The 18,245-nt window shown below is 40.5% G+C and overlaps 1 long non-coding RNA gene across 1 annotated transcript; it reads left to right on the top strand.

Moving 5' to 3' along the window:
• The first annotated feature begins 321 nt into the window (after window positions 1–321).
• On the top strand, window positions 322–1,360 carry LOC143266147 (uncharacterized). Its single transcript, XR_013041236.1, has 3 exons — window positions 322–462; window positions 841–999; window positions 1,105–1,360. It is a non-coding gene; the product is annotated as an uncharacterized LOC143266147 (long non-coding RNA).
• The last annotated feature ends 16,885 nt before the right edge of the window (window positions 1,361–18,245 follow it).

Below are 18,245 nucleotides of genomic sequence, written 5' to 3' on the forward strand. Positions count from 1 at the left end.
TTTTACGCCATTTTGGCTATTCACCCCGATCTCCTGCTGGTAAGCGTCCTTTTGTACTTATCTTGTTCTCATTCGCTTTTGCTTGCTTTGTCGTGTTTTAACTTATTTACTTGGTTAATTTACTACTTAGTTTGCCTTATTTAATTTGTCCGATTTTCTTCCAGTCCACGCCGGTTTTACTATCCCTGCCCTTCTGCTGTTACATCCGGTATTTATGACTGCTTTAATTTCTTTACTTTATCTGGCTTCGTTACTTGATCTATTCCCGTTTACCGCTGCCTTTTACTTGTGTTTTAATTGGTTTTCCATCCATCAGTTATCATTTGGCCTAGCTGAACTTTGTTGTGCTGTTGCTGGTTTTGCTGCCACTGCTGTTTGTTGCTGCATCTATACATATTTCTACGGCCTCTTGCTGCTTTCTTCTTTTGCCGAATCATAATTGTTCCTGTTGGCTGCTGTCTGGTAAATTGTCACTGTAAAAACTATAAAATCTTAGATATCTTGCTTTCTCCTGCCTATTGGTTTGTATTATTTGTGCCCATTAGGCTCTGACCGCTGAGCATTATTATATGCGTGTATATGTGTATATCCCCTGCCCTGTTTGTTCTTCCTGTTCCCTTCCTTACTTCCTTACCTAGATTTCTCCTTCTACATTGCTGTTGTTCTTATAGGCATTTCCTCGCTGCTTTGTTGGTGTTCCCTCTTATCCTTAGCCTCATTCCACTTACCTTAACTTCTCGCCTGCCTCTACTTGTTCCTCTACTCCTTCCTATGTTTCTTGTTTGGTTGTTCTCCCCTGTTGTTTTATTTGCTGATTAATTCTGTTTACTTTTATTTCAGGTTACCTTGCTCTGTTACGGCTTGTTAGCTGTGTTCACCTTTTCTGCTGCATTTCGCGAGGACTGTTGGCTATTGATTGCTTCATTCTTTCCTAATTGGTGTTTTGTATTGGCCTAGTTGGTCTCATTTCATATCCCGTTTCGCTTTTCCAGCGTGTTGGTAAGTGTTTCATCTGTCATTTTCTTTAATCTTATTTGCTATTAAGTCATGTATTGAATGTACTATTATTTAGCTGGTTTTTTAATGCTTGTTTCCTTCTTTCAGGTGTTCATCGTCCCTGTACCATGCCCTCTCCTGTCTCTGTTCTTCGGTTTAACCTCAATAACTGTCGTCTCGCTCAGGATCTTCTGTGGCAGACAGCGAGCGAGCGTTGCGCGGATTTTGTCTGTATTTGTGAGCCGTATGAGATCAGGAGCGAGTGGCATGTGAGTTTGGATTCCAAATGCGCATTGTGGTTTCGTCCCTATTCTTCTTCTGACTTTGGTGTTGTACATTGTTCCAGTCGTGGTGATGGCTTCGTTATCGTGGAAACTTGTGACTTTTGTATAGGGTCGTGTTACCTTTCCCCAAATCTGTCATCCTCAGCTCTCAACCATATTCTGGCCACTTTGTCGTCCTGTGTTCTTCGATCTTCTAAGCCATTCATGCTCTGCGGTGATTTTAATGCTCGTTCTCCTGCGTGGGGCTCCGAATCTCTAGATTCTCGTGGTCGCCTTCTTGAGTTACTTTTCTCAGAGTTATGTGTTGATCCCGTTTGTAGTGACGGGGGCCCTTCCTTTCGTCGCGGTGCCTATTCTTCTAGGATAGATTTTGCTGTTTGTTCTCCAGTCTTATTGTTTCGCTTGACTCGATCTACCGTGCTTCCGATTTTACTGGTTCCGACCTCTCTTTTTTATTTCACAGCTTTTCTGATTCCTCCCCTGCTCTTACTCCTTTTGATTCTTCATTTTCCTCATCTGATTTGTCCTGGCTGCCTCGTTCAGGTCCCATCGACCTTGATGCATGGTTGGAGTCTCTCTCATCTTCTCCTTTTTGCTCGCGTGACTTCTCCAACTCTTCTCAGTTCTTCTCGCGCGCTGAAATTGATGGTGAGCTCGCTTCCCTCCAGTCTCTCTTTGACTCGTCGCGCCCCTCACTCCCTTTGCGCCGTAAGAAGCGTCGCGACGCTCCTTGGTGGTGTGAGGAGCTGTCCATTCTGCATCGTGAAACCCGCAAGGCCAATGATTTGTATCGCTATACTCTCTCGCGCGATCCTGCCATTGCTTCCGAACTTGCTCTCCCTGCCTATCTTTTGGCTCGTCGCACATTCCGTTCTCTGTTGCGCCGCCGGAAAAACGAATGCTTCCAAAAAATGGTTGGCGAGGTTCGGTCTGACGTATGGGGCCGTACGTACAAATCCATGATGAAAACACTACGCGGTAACCAGCCTCCGGTGTCCCTTAACCGCGAGGAGTTTCGCCTTGCGATGCAGTCTCTCTTTGCTGTGTGCCCGATTCCGCTCAGATTCTAGGTTCTTCGTCTACCTCTTCCTTTTTCCCCTCCGCTTCTGAGGCCTCTGCCTCTCCTGTTTTTGCCCTTGTTACGTCTAATCCTTCCTCCGCCGTTGCTCTTTCTTCTCATTTTCCTCCTGCTCCCTCTTTAGGGTCGTCTGTTTCTCTACGCTCCGCATTGCCTCCTTCTTTAGCCCATAATTCCTTTATTAATCCTGATGGATCCGATATTCCGATCTGTCCTCTGACCGTAGCTTACTCTTTGGCTCGTATCGGCCCCGAGAAAGCCCCAGGTCCTGATGGCATGACCGGTGAGGTCATACGAGTCATTGGTAGAGTGGCCCTTAACTGGTTAACTAAGCTTTTTAACTGTTGTTACTCACAGGGTTATTTTCCTTCCGCCTGGAAGAGTGGTCGCTTGGTGTTGATACCCAAGGCCAATAAGCCTTATACCTCTCTTGGTGATATGCGTCCTCTTTGTATGTTACCCCACCTGAGTAAAGGTTTCGGGTATTGCATCCGAGAACGTCTCCTGAAGGCGGTTCGCGTTTCCGGTGGTTTTTCCCCCCGTCAATTCGGCTTTTTGTCAGGTCGTTCTACCATGCAGGCGATGCGCGTGGTTACCTCTGAATGGGATCGCGCTCGTTTCTCCAATTGTCACTGCCTTCTTGTGACATTGGACGTCAAAAATGCTTTCAACACTTTGAAATGGGAAAATATACTCCGCGCTGCCGTGTCGTGAAGTTTCCCACCTTCCCTCATTCGTATTCTTAGTAGTTACCTTTCGGATCGTCAGGTTGGTACCTTCCTTTTTGATGGCAGCTGGATCGAAGTACCTGTTTTCGCCGGTGTTCCCCAAGGTTCCGTCCTTGGTCCACTTTTATGGATTTTAGCCTACGATGGCGTGTTGGATCTTGTTCTCCCGGGTGGTGCTATTACTGTCGGTTTTGCCGATGACATGGCTCTCGTACTTGTTGCTTGCTCCTTGCCCCGTCTTCGCTCGCTTGCTGAGGAGTGTCTCCGTGGTCTAGATAGCTGGTATACTTCTCAAGGCTTAGTCCTAGCCACTCACAAGACCGAAGCCATTCTTCTGACCGGTCGCCGTGTTCCTCAAGGTTTGTCCTTGGTTCATGGCTCGAGTGCCCTTCGTACCTCCCCTTTCGTGCGTTATCTCGGCGTCCTTTTCGGCAACAGTCGCCTTTATCATCACCACATCGACAAGGTTTGTACCAAGGCCTTGGCTGTTGCTAAACGCTTATCCTGTCTTCTCCCTAACCTCCGTGGGTGTGGTTACACCGGCTGTATATTGTACTACCGTGTTGTCGAATCAATTGTCCTCTATGCTGCTCCAGTTTGGTTTGAGGCTGTCAGCTTTTCACGCATTCTTTCCCGCCTGCATTCAACCCAACGCGTCGGCCTCCTTCGAGTCTGTCGTGCTTATCGTACCGTATCTACCTCTGTCTTGTGTGTCCTATCCGGCTGCACTCCTTGGGAGTTTCTTGTCCATCTCCGTGCTGCTTATTTTCATATTGATCCTTTCGCTGATAGCTTGGATGTTCCTCGTGCCATTGATCTCCTCGCTCGACGCGACTGGCAGTCATCTTGGGACACTTGCCCTACTGGCAATTGGACTCGCCGTCTTATTCCGGACCTTGATTTCTGGATCACGTCCGGTGGTCCCCGCCTTTTGTCTTTCTTCTGACTCAGGTTCTGACAGGTCACGGCTGTTTCGCCAGTTATCTTTGCCGCATCAATCGTATTTCATCTCCTATCTGCTGGTTTTGTCCAGCTGAGGTTGAAAACGACGCTTATCACACCCTCGTTTCCTGTTCGTGCTGGGAGCCGGAGCGCTCGACTTTGTACGCTGCTGTAGGTCCTCTTACTCCCCTGAACTTTGTGTCCGTGCTCCTTGGCGAGGAAAGCCATCGCCATGCTATTTTGCATTTTGTCAAATTGGTCATGTTAATGAAGGAGGAGGTAGAACGCAACTTGGAAGGTGTTCCTTCCCGCTAGTGCTATTTGCCGTAGCTTTAGTAGGGTTTGTGTTTTATGGTCTCTTTGCGTGTTTATCTGCCTGTGCGTATGCTCTGCTCGTGTGTGTGTGTTGACTGTACTCTCGGTTCTACTTTGTTCTATCGTGCTTTGCTTGTTTGCCTCCTCTGTTTGCTGTCCTGCTTTCCTTGCGTTTCGATGCTTCACTTGCCCCTCGGCTTGTTATTCATTGGTGATCTCCAGACATGCTTGTTGTTCTGCCTATGTTCCATGCTCAGCATCTTATCGCCAGGTCCATGCTCCGCATCTTATCGCCAGGCCAGTATGCTCGATGTTACTGTCTTCTTGTCCTGTTTTCTGCTGTCCTATTCATTCTAATGTGTTAACCCGACTTACCCGTTTCAGCTTTCCACGTTCAGCAAGCATCTTGCGTCTTGTTTGACTTAAGTTAAGTAATCATATTGCATTTGCTTACCTGTTATATTACTTATTATTGTTTTCACATCTAACCTGTTTTAACTCTTATTTGTTTGTTCCAGCTGTCTTACTTCAGTTTCTTCGGTATTGCTTGCTGCTCAGTTCCTACTTCATCGTCTGCATCTTCTCGCCATCATCTAAGGGCTCCGTGCATTCCGCCTTGTTCGCGTCAACGTACTTTAAGTATGTACGTTGCTATCTTTTTCCTGCCCATTTCTTGTAAAAAAACGCCCTTAAATTAAAATTGCTTATCAATCTTATTCCTTCTACTTTCTGTTAATCTGCACTAGGTGAGAAGCAGTCAGCTCAGTTGTGCTGATTTCATGCATCTACCCCGCGTGTAACTAAGCTCTTGTATGTGCTCATGCCGATGTATACCAATGTATTCTACTCATGCCATAGCTCTTCGTTCATGCCATTCCTTCCTTCCCTGTGATTTCCGAGCCCTCTCGTTTCGTGTTCTTCCTTATCTCTGCTACTCGTTCCGTCGTTATGTTTAAGTTGAGGCTCACGTTTGAGTTTGTTCACCGCGCCTGCTTGAATTTCAGGTTTTCCTTGCTATGTTGTGCAGATTTTAAATTTAGTTTTAATTAAATTTAGGATCTTGAGTTAATTATTTAATTTAGATTTAAGCTTGATTATTTACTTAGCGTTAAGTTTATTTATTAACCTATCAGTTTATGCCTTATATTTAAATTGCTTTAATTGATTTAATTAAACTTGCTTTGAATTAATTTAGCACTAGAAAGACTGAAACTTTGATTCATTTTGACTGCTTTGGAGCAATATAGGTATAACACACATATATATATATATATATATATACCGGAAATGAAGGAGGGGGGAGGTAACTACAATTATTAATAAACGCATTTACATGTTGTACAAAAAGTCACAAAATTCTAAGAAGCTGTGTCATTCTATACACAATTGTTTTTCTAATTGAAATTGAAAAGCAGTCAAAATGACTGCCTTAGGCAATCTAGTGTTAGTTAATCGTTCACCTAACTTTAATCCCTCCTGCGCTTGGGCCTAAGATTCCTTATCTCAATTTAGATTCTATAATTATCTTGCGACTACTGTTAATAATTAAGTTTAATTTTAATAGTTAATTTTAACCTTTAGGTGTCTCGGCGATTAACGTGTTTTAGTAATTTTAGGTGTTTAGGTGTTTTAGGTGTTTTGTAATTTGTGCTCTTTAGTGATTTAGTGGTTTAGTAGCTTGTCCCGCTTTGCTACGCTACCCCCAGTTTGGTTGCTCTTGCTTGCGCGATTTACTCTTGTTTTAATTTTGCTTAATTTAATTTAATTTAATTTATTGGTTAATTGCTAGATGGATTTTCGCTTATTTTCTGCAGCTGACAGAATTGCACTGCACCACCTTTGGGTTAAGTTAAAATTTAAATTTAAAATTTAAAATTTAAATTAAAAATTTAGGATTACTTCGTTTAAGTTTAGATTTGTTTGTGAGTTACGTTCAACTACTTTAATTTGCTGCTTGCTTAATTCTAGTTCCTCTAATTTAGCTATTTTATCTACTTTATCTAATTTATCTAACTTCGTCTTAATTTAGCTTAATTCGATTTGTTAGCTCCGTTCAACTTAGTTTAATTCAATTAATTAAACTGTTAATTCACTTAATTTACTTTCATCTAGCTCATTGAATTTTAATTCATTTTAATTTAATTTACTTTAATTTAATTTTAATTGAATGTGTAAGCGGTTACTCCGTATCGTTGGCCATAGACCGTAGCGGGTACGGGTGCGGCGAGGGGGACGCCTAGGCGTCGATGCATCGCGATGCGTTTTGTTTTGGAGCACGGCATTTTTTCGTGCGACGAACAGTCTCGTCAGAACCGTAAAACAATAAAGATCATTTCCTTTGTCTCGTAAAATATTTATTTAATAAATATCCCTCGACCTCCTACAAATGTATTGTATTTTATTTAGTTTAGTGTGTGTTGGTGTTACTGCCTAGTTTCTGTGCTTATTTTAGATTTGTATTGGACTTTGATTTTAGGATTTTATTTGGTTTGGGCTTTCATCCGGGCTTTCAGTTCTGATTATTGCTGCTATTTTAACAAGGGTATCTTTGCTTATTATTTCTACGATATTTACATCAGTACAAAAACAGTAGAATTTGTCTTGCCTTAAATTAAACCTATCTCTAATTTACCTTATATTAAGCTTATCAACTAGGTTTGTGTTATCTATTAACTGCTAATTCTTACATTGAGCTCTTATTCTCGCTATGTACAGCCCTGTATTACATATTTCCTACATATTTCTTATCCCTAGTTTCTGATCACTTATTGCTAATTACATTCTGTTTACACTTATTCTTACGTGGATTAGATACATGCGTTTATACTAGCTTAACTTAATTGAATTTAAATATAAATATAAATTGATATAAGGATCGTTATATCGTTGGCTCGCTTTTCACTTCCGTCTACCAGGGGTCCTTACTCGTACCCGGTTTGGATTGCCAATCTGCTCCCGTTTCCCTATTATCCTTTCTCCCTTGATTCCCAACTCTTCGATTCTCCTTTCCTTCCTGTCTTCTGCTTCTCTCGTCTCCGCTGAACTTTTTCCTAGGGAAGAAAGGCCGCAGCTCCTGCCACTTAGTTCTAACTTCCTTCTCCTGTACTAGTTTCTTAGCGGCCTCCCTAGTGCAATCTATGTACGCCGTCCGATGACAGGTGCCCTCTGGACCTCTGACGCACCTAAACTTGATGTCTCCGCTCTCCACTAGATCGCCCAGTCTATTCTCCTTGTATGCGCCGATCAATTCCTCCCCGTCCACGTCCGCGTCTATTATTCTAATCGCTATTTCCACCGTGTCGGAATGCACCCGCGCCACCCACCTTCCCTCCCTTTCTCTATTAATTTTGCCTGCACACTCCCTACTGTTCTCCCCTCCTTTACCGCTTTTAATAGCTATTAAGATGTCGCCCTTTCTTGTGTCTCTAATCTCCTGGAAATTTCCCGCGAACTCGCCTACCATCGATTTTAGCCATTTAATTGCCCCCCAGTACCCAATATCCTCTTTGGGATATTTAATTAAAATTATCTCCTCCCCCCTGTTTCCTACCCTCCTTTCGCCCTTGTCCCCCTCCCCCCCCTTTCGCCCCTCCGCTCCTTTTCCCCTTCCGCTTTGCCCCTCTCCCGTTCCAATTTCCCTGATGTCACCCCGCTTCCCCTCTACCTCTTTGTTTTTCTTGAATTCCGCTCTCATTTCCCTAATCATTCTGATCAACCTTTCCTCTTCGTCCTGCTACCCTCCTGTCTTTGCCGTTTCTCCTTTCCTGTTTCCTGTGTCCGCTTTGTCCTCTTTAACTCTTGCTTCATCCGTCCTCAGTCGCATGAGTTTGATTACAGGCTGCAGCATCTCCACCTGTCTAGCCGTTGCATTGCCTGATCCGTGATCTAACCATCTATCCTCTACTACTATCGGTGTAGCTCTCCTCTTGCCCTTAGTTGTGCGCTCCTTTCTTTTGTTCCTGTCCTCACTGGCTCTGGTTCCCGATTCTAAATCTTTCTCTTCACCTGGGGTCGGTGTAGAACTGGTGGTTGGTGGCGGTAGTTCCTGAATCTTCGCCTCTCCCCATTCAAAATCCTCCTCGAGCTCGCACATCGAGGCCTCCGCCTCTTCCACTGCATCCGTTGCTTCCATCAGCATCCTGGCCAGCTCCTCTTCCTCCTCCTCTTCCCTGGTCCTTCGGCCTTTAGCCCTCATCTTGTCCTCCTTTCCCTGTTCCTCTTGTTATATCCTACTCCTCCCGTCGTTATTAACGTCATTATAATCATTATTATTATTATTATTATTATTATCATTATTATTATTATGATTATTATCATCATCATTACTATTATTATTATTAGTAGTATGCGTATTACTGTAACCATTTCATTATAAGCAAGTAGCATAAGAGTAACTTCATGATAAGAATGTGCAAGAACAGCACAGTCCTATTCCCACAGTCCAACTGTCCTTTCCTGCTTACCTACCCAGAATCTCCCTTCCCTTCAAACCAAGACTCCTAACCCTGATCCAGACCGAACGAAGAGACGACACTCTCGTAAAGTACTCCATTCCAAACAGTTCGTAAAATATACGTTTTTATACTCAGCATTTTATAATCATTAAGTTAATTTCCCCTGCACCTCTCGAAATCGGGACTAGGACCCAACGTTTTTCCCTCGCGGTTGTATTTCCACCCACTACATCGGTGGGGATATAACATAAATTGGTGGCAGCGGTGTTGGGCGTCCCAAGTGCGAAGCAAGGATTTCATTATCCGAAACGACCAGCATTCATAACGGGAACATCATCATTTATCGGCTGGTCATCTATACAACGATTCGGAACCAAACGAGCCACATTCTGGAGGACGCAAAGCAGTCTCTGTATCGCCGCCTGGACATCAACCTGCACGAGTCAGCCAACCAGCCGCCGCGCGATCAAGTAAAACCGCAGCGTTCTACCACGACATGGTCATTTTAACATTCTACATTATCCTGTAAGTTTGTTATAAGAATTGACAACCATCCTATATAAACACTTAATCGTGCGTCCGAACCATTCAATCAGACTATCAAAATGCCAAATACCGACGATTTGGCGGAACGATTATCCAGTAGGCTATCACTCAATGATAACGCGACAACAAACAGAAATAATGTACCGGCAACAGCCGATAGTTTCTATACCGTAAAAGAAGCCGCGGAATGTATACCAATTTTCGATGGTTATAATATTCCTCCTAGTTCATTTATTCGTGCCTGCGAATCGGCCAGTACCCTAATCCGACCGTCAGACTCGGCATTCTTAGCGCGTGTAGTTAGAACGAAAATCCGCGGAGATGCTGATATTGCCTTAGGTTACCTTCCGTCTGACAATCTGCGCAATATGTTACTTGAAATAAAACGCGTGTACGTTCCAAGACAAAGCCAGTCTAAATGGCAAACCGAATTAGCATTCGCAAGACAAGAAACGTGGGAGTCGCCCTTAGATTTCGGTAGACGAATCGAAAATATACAAAACCGAGCGAAAGAAGCTATTCGCGAAATCAATTCCCCCGATATAGCACGAGGTATGATATGCGGTCTCGAACAAAGCGCTCTACAAAGTTTTATATCCGGTCTAAGGAGTACCGAATTAGAAAATAAAGTCGGATTTACATCACCCGCAAATCTAAAGGAGGCAATAGAAAATGCATGCGTCGCATGGGAACATGTAAAAAATAGGCAAGCTAGGTTTATGGCCCCACCTACATCATACGCGGTACGACTAGTCGATTGTCAATATTGCGGTAAATCAGACCACGAGTATCATACTTGCCCATACAGAAGACCTTTCCTCAATCAAGCTGTCTTAAATACCCATGAACCAACCTACCGCACTCCCATCCCGATTTCACCGAACACACAATTTCCACAACGACAGAACATGTATTCGTATCCCAAACAAACAGTACCGCCCCAATCACTCCCACCACAATTTTACAATTATCAGGAACAATCCGTTAAAAATAATTTTTATAGACAGGCTTCACAACCCATAAAAAGCTGTATTTACTGTAAACGAAACGGTCATATAGTCGAAGAATGTCGAACACTAGAAAGGAATAAAAAATTTTGTACTCACTGCAGAATTAAAGGTCATACTACAGACGAATGTCGATCCAAAAATAATTTGCGTCACGCACCGGTTCGTAATATAAGTACGGAGTATTCAGAACATTTAAACGAAACAAGCGTTTCTCAGACGGGCGAGCTGTGAAACCCAAACTTACAAAATCGCCCCTATCAACATCCTTTAAAGCGCGCATTTACTCGGTCCGGGCAGATAATGATAACACGCCCACAATACTTTTAGAATCTAAGCAGTTTCGCGAATCACAACAAGAATTCCTTATTGATTCAGGATCACGCGTCAATCTAATTAAACATAACGTAGTGACACCAAATACGCCATGTAATACACGAAATAAAATCAAACTAAGAGGAATAACAAGAGAAACAACGGAAACTTTAGCCGAAATTACAATGATAATCAACGATAACTCACACACTTTTCACATCGTACCGGACTCATTCCCAATTAATCAAAAGGGCATTTTAGGGACAGACTTTTTAAACAAGGAAAAAGCAACACTTTCATTCTTATCGCAATCATTAACCTTAAGCAATAATACAACTGTACCCTTTCATGATAAAAGCATAGTTATCCCCGGTCGAACGGCTAAAGTTATCCCCGTGCGAATAGCAAACGCGGAAAAAATAGACATCGGAATTTTAGAAAAATTAAATTTAGGAGATAGGATATTCATTGGAGAATCTCTTGTCAAAAATACCAACGGGACAGCTTACGCTTATGCAGTTAACGCGAACGAAGTAGACGTAACTTTCCCAACACCATCAGCAATATTAACACACGTTGATCCGTCTGAATCCCAAGAAATTAAAAGCATCTCTACTGATAAGGCGCGCAAAACATTCTCAAGCATCAGCGAGTCGGAAAGGATGCAATCGAAGGTTCCCGCGAGTTACAGTTGCAACGATACGGTATCAGTCCACCTTGCACATCCGGTACCCAGCACAGGTATAGATAACGGTCGGCACGTGGCGCGTCTACAATATCAACCTAAAGAGATTACGAATACTTCTCACGGATCATCCGTCGACACAACAAACATAGCTATAAATCCCATAAACTTATCACAAAGAGAAAGAATCACTCAACTGCACGCAACTCTAAGATTAGACCACTTAAATTCAGAAGAAAAAGAAAACATCTTACAACTAACACAAAAATATAATCACCTATTTTATTTACCAGGGGACAAACTTCCTGCAACTACATTAATAAAACACAGTATACACACAACAGACGAAACACCAATCAATACTAAACAATATCGTCATCCACAAATACACAAAGACGAAATACAAAGACAAATAACAAAATTATTAAACGAAAATATCATACAACCGTCTTCTTCCCCCTATAATTCGCCAATATGGGTAGTCCCGAAGAAACCGGATATCGAAGGTAACAAACAATGGAGAATGGTAGTGGACTTTCGTAAGTTGAATGAAAAAACCGTTGGAGATGCAATTCCACTTCCAAATATCACAGACATCCTTGACCAGCTCGGCAGTGCTAAATACTTTTCAACATTTGATTTAGTATCCGGGTTTCACCAGATACCCATGGATCCAAATCATGCACATAAGACAGCTTTTTCCACAACACATGGACATTATCAGTGCACGCGAATGCCTTTCGGCTTAAAAAACGCACCGGCGACATTTCAAAGATTAATGAACCAAATATTAATGGGATTAGACGTACTCGGGTTTATCGACGACATAGTTATTTACGCACGATCTCTCGAAGAATATGAAATAAAGTTTAGGAAACTTGCCGAACGTTTAGAAAACGCTGGAACTTCAGTCAAACAAACTTCAACCAAACAAATGCGAGTTTTTAAGACGCGAGGTAGCTTATTTAGGACACAAAATTTCAGAAAATGGTGTACAGCCAAATCCCGAGAAGGTACGTGCCGCAAAAGAATTTCCCGTACCAAAAACTGAAAAGAACGTTAAAGAATTCTTAGGCCTTGTAGGTTACTATCGGCGATTTATACCAACTTTCGCGAAAATTGCAAAACCGTTAACTACCTTATTAAAAAAAAACACTAAATTCCACTGGACGACTGAGCAAGAAATAGCGTTCGAACAACTAAGAGACACTATATGCCAAGAACCACTTTTACAATACCCGGACCCTAAGAAACCATTCGTCCTAACAACCGACGCATCAAAACGTGCTCTGGGTGCAGTGTTAAGTCAGGGACCAATCGGCAAAGATTTACCCGTCGCATATGCCTCTCGCACTCTTAACAAAGCCGAAATAAACTATTCGGTCACAGAAAAGGAATTATTAGCTATCGTTTTCGCGGTAAAACACTTCAGACCTTATCTATACGGTAACACGTTTACATTAGTAACGGATCACAAACCACTTATATGGTTAGAAAACGTCAGTGACCCATCGTCGCGACTACTACGCTGGCGGTTTATACTGGAAGAATATTCATATAACATCGTATACAAACCCGGAAAAAATAATTTAAACGCAGATGCTCTCTCAAGAAATCCATGCAATCCATTAACCATACTCCCTATTAATACCAAACGTCTTAGAACTACTACTACTTCGAGCACAAATACGGAAACTAAATACAATTACAACCTACGGGAAACTCTATATCGAAAGACACGTCAAGCTTCCAAGAAACAAAAAAAAGAACACGTTAGTTTAATGAAAAGACCGCGGCGCACAAGTACGGATCCTTCGACGGAAAATACACAGAAACATACGTATAATTTACGTAAGCGAACAAAAACGACACATCTATATCCTCGCAGGAAACGATCCTCGGATTCGGAATCATCGATTAATCCCCGACACAAAATTCCACATTTAGACGCGCTAACAAATACAGAAACAGATACGAACACAGACATAGACACAGGTACGGATACAAATACAGACACTGACGATGAAACAGATATCGAAGCAATTACGACTGACAATATGAAATCACAACCAATAGAAGATATAATTTAACCCCAAAATATAGACTTTTATGAAACTTGTAAAAACAACAAACACACAAACGACGGAGAAAGATTAAATACTGAAGAACCGATTTTAAGTAACAACAAACCCACGGATATATCCACAGACGTACACAATTCGACCTTAAATAGAAGCATCAGTGAGGATTCATTCGTACATGAAATTATTCAAACAAAAGCAGATGTGCATTACCCCATCAGCGGTAACGACGAAAGATTAAATGACACATTAACTACTGATTCTAGGATCGGACAAGAACAGAGTTGTAGGGATTACGCGGACTTTATTAGAAACTTTACTAGTATAACTACCACACCAAATGTTATAGTAACGAACGATACAATTTTTATGACTAACAGCGATTATGTACATTTTATATCGGCAGACGGCAAAAGCTCTACACCTACTGTAAGAACATTGCTAGAAAAGAAATTATTAAAAGAAAGCGATATTCAAAGTCAACCGCTCTCCATAGGAGAAGTAGTTTTAACAAAATCAAAAAATAAATATATCCTTAGTTTAGTAGTAAAGGACAAAGAACACGACACGCCAACATCAGAAAACCTATTCGAAACCTTAAATAATTTAAAACACGTTTGTATTAGGAAAAATATTAAGTCCATCGCCGTCGCCGTAAAAGATGTAGGATTGAACCCATTTTACATGACACAAATACAAAGCATATTTCGTTATATATATAAAGATTCCGGAATAACTATAATGCTATGTTTGGACAAAACAGTAACGCCTCATTTAGAAGACAGACTAAACATTATACGCGAAAATCATGAATCACCAATCGGAGGTCACAAAGGCATCGTTAAAACTTTTAATAGAATTCGCGAAAAATATTTTTGGCCCTGTATGAAAAAAGAAATCGAACAATTCATCAGGAAATGTAATAGTTGCCAAAGGAAGAAATTGGTTAGAATTAAAACCAAACAACCTATGGTTATCACAGATACACCAGCAGATGCATTCGAGAAAGTAGCTCTAGATATTGTGGGACCCTTACCGACATCGAAAAACGGAAATAGATATATACTGACAGTACAATGTCATCTTACGAAATTTTGCGAAGCATACGCACTTCCTGATATGACCGCACAAACTGTAGCAACGACTTTAGCAAGGGAATTCATAACTCGTTACGGCGCCCCTCACTACATTTTAACTGATCAAGCTACTAATTTTATGAGTTCAACTATGAGACAATTAGCTAAATTATTTAAAATTAAACAATTGAAAACTACTGCCTTTCATCCTCAAACGAACGGATCGTTAGAAAGAAGCCACGCAGTACTTATAGAATACTTAAAACACTATATCACAACGACCAGGGACTGGGACAGATGGATTAGGTTTGCCATATTCTCTTACAATACATCAGTACACGTTGGCACAAAATACACGCCCCATGAATTAATTTTTGGAAAAAAAGCTCGCGTACCTTCTAGCTTTGATTACTTAGAGAAGCATAACTTTACGTACGAAACATTTTTAGTAGACCTTACGACGCGATTAACAGAACTACGTAATCTTGCAACCGAAAACCTAAATAAAGCAAAACAAAATTCGAAGCTATACTATGATCGTAATGCCAATACACAAAAATTTGTACCAGGACAATCTGTTTATCTGCTAAACGAAAAAATAGGGAAACTGGATAATCATTACTCCGGTCCATACGTAATTAAAGATATCGTTAATGATGTAAACGCTATAATATATCTAAGTCCAACAAGCACTAAGACGGTGCACACTAACAAACTTAAACACGCATATGTTCCAGAGTCTCGTTACTGGCGACACCGGCACGAAGCAGTCATGACTTTTATCCGTACAAAATAGAAACTATGGAACATAATCCTGGCATTTACTTCGAAAAATTAAATGATCTTCGTATATACGACAACCAATGGAGATTACTCATATATGTAGATATGTTAGGCATGTTAAATCAATCGGACTCTTTACACCGCTACTTGAGTGCAATAGACACTAAATGCACATCTATCAGTAATTACTGCATAGTCGATTCTCAAATTAAGCTAGTAGGAAATAGAATACATGCGATTGAGGAATATATAACACGGATTGAAAAACTAACAACGTTAAATCAAGATAAAAATGAAAAACAAATCATACGCCAAAAACGGGCACCTTTCGAGTTCATTGGTAAAATTTCAAAAGTTCTTTTTGGAACACTGGACAGCGATGACGCAGACTATTATAACGAACAAATCGATAGGATATATAAGGATACAAAACACATAGCTAAGCTGTTAGAAGAGCAAACTAATATTTTTAAATCCAATATAGATAGAACAAGTTACCGAATAAACGAGCTCCGAAATAAATTTGCAAATATTACCAAAGCAGTAGAAACTCTTCAAATCATCTCAAATCGTGTTACAATGACAGTAAATTACAACACTGAAAATTTACAAATAACGTCGTCCCTGATCCAATTAGATCAATGTTTAAACGAATATGAATTGGACCTTAATACAATTATTGACGCAATTTTTTTAGCTAAGCAAGGCATGATCCACCCTAAAATAATCACTCCGACAGAACTTGCCGTTACGATAAAAGAAATCCAAGCCTCAAACCCATCCATAATTTTCCCAACTCCTTCGGAACCAAATTATATGGAAGAACTAATTAGAATTTCAAAAGTACAGGTGGCATATGCAAAAAGCCGTCTCATTTATATACTGGAAATCCCATTATTGACAATCAACATATTTAATTTATATAAATTAATACCAGTACCAATGGTACAAGAATCAATAGATAAAAACTACGCGTATATAACACCCGCAGCTCCATATTTAGCAATAACAAGCGATCGTGTTTATACACTCCGCTAAACGAAAGCCAAATCGAAAAATGTAAAGAAACCATGGGTATATATCTTTGTAAGCGCACGAGACCGTTATTTCACACCGTTGCAAAAGTTACGTCTGAAGTAAATCTATTAATAAATCCAAAAATCGTCGATTTTACTACCTGCGATATTCGGGTCATAAAAATGCTCACTTCATTCTGGACTCAACTAACAGAACCAAATACCTGGATATTTTCAACTTCAATTGCAGAACCCTTACACATAACTTGTCCTAACAAGGATCCGATACACGTTACGATAAACTCAACCGGAGTAATTAATATTGCTCCCAAATGCACAGCGACTTCCACGGTTGTCACGCTAACCACCACGCGAGTTCTCGAATCTAAAATACGAAAATCATATGTACCGCCAATTCAGTTAAATGTTACTAACTTAGACCGATCGCTAGCATCTACAAACCTTTCGGAAGTACATTTAAATATACCGCATATAAAGCCATACGTTGATACGAATGATCTGGCTACTACAGGCACTAAATTAAGCGATATTGTTAACCAAGCAAAAGAAATTGCTAAGCACAAAAGAACAGAACAACGTATAACGAACATACACTCCGTCTTACACTTGACGGGTCTCGTTATCATATCACTTACTATCTTGGCTATATTATATAAATTATCAATCTTTACGAAAATAATAAGACTATTTTCATCCTGTAAGCGAGATAAAAACCGTTCTGCGCCGACAACTACAACAAACCTATCGTCAGATCCGATTATATCATCATCTAGTAATGTTAAACCCGAAATCATATTACTTAAAAACATAGAAAATTATTCAACAGCAGCGACAACGAGCCAAAATCGAGCGTACTATGCGACACCATTGTAACTAGTAATAAGTACTATATTGTCACTGCCCAACAGAAGAAAAAGAAACGCGTGTACACACACACACACACACCAGAAAACATTACACTGACACATAGACACATGTATAAATTCGTGACAGATAAACAAATGTATAAACCAAAATACGCAACAAACACCATACAAGCTATCGAAGGAAGATGCACACCCGTTAGGGTATACATCTTCCATTTTAAAGGGGGGGCGTGTTATATCCTACTCCTCCCGCCGTTATTAACGTCATTATAATCATCATTATTATTATTATCATTATTATCATTATTATTATTATTATTATTATTATTATCATCATTACTATTATTATTATTATTATTATTATTATTATGCGTATTTACTGTAACCATTTCATTATAAGCAAGTAGCATAAGAATAACTTCATGATAAGAATGTGCAAGAACAGCACAGTCCTATTCCCACAGTCCAACTGTCCTTTCCTGCTTACCTACCCGGAATCTCCGTTCCCTTCAAACCAAGACTCCTAACCCTGATCCAGACCGAACGAAGAGGCGACACTCTCGTAAAGTACTCCATTCCAAACAGTTCGTAAAATATACGTTTTTATACTCAGCATTTTATAATCATTAAGTTAATTTCCCTTGCACCTCTCGAAATCGGGACTAGGACCCAACGTTTTTCCCTCGCGGTTGTATTTCCACCCACTACATCGGTGGGGATATAACATTAGGTTGAAAACAATAAGATAATAAGTATAATAATTATCGTTCTACCGATACTAGCAGCATAATATGCCTTATAACTTAAGTTAGATTGAAGGCAGTAAGATAATAAGTATAATAATTATCGTTCTATCGATAAAAGTAGCATAATATGGCGAATAATTTTAGTTAGATTGAAAAGAATAAGAATAATAAGTATAATAATAATCGTCCTATCGATAATAGCAGCATGATATGGCTAATAATTTAAGTTAGATTGAAAACAATAAGAGTATTAAGTATAATATTTATCGTTCTATCGATAAAAGTAGCATAATATGGCGAATAAAT

The sequence above is a fragment of the Megachile rotundata genome, unplaced genomic scaffold (assembly GCF_050947335.1).
Source record: "Megachile rotundata isolate GNS110a unplaced genomic scaffold, iyMegRotu1 scaffold0057, whole genome shotgun sequence".
NCBI classification, from domain to species: Eukaryota; Metazoa; Arthropoda; class Insecta; order Hymenoptera; family Megachilidae; genus Megachile; species Megachile rotundata.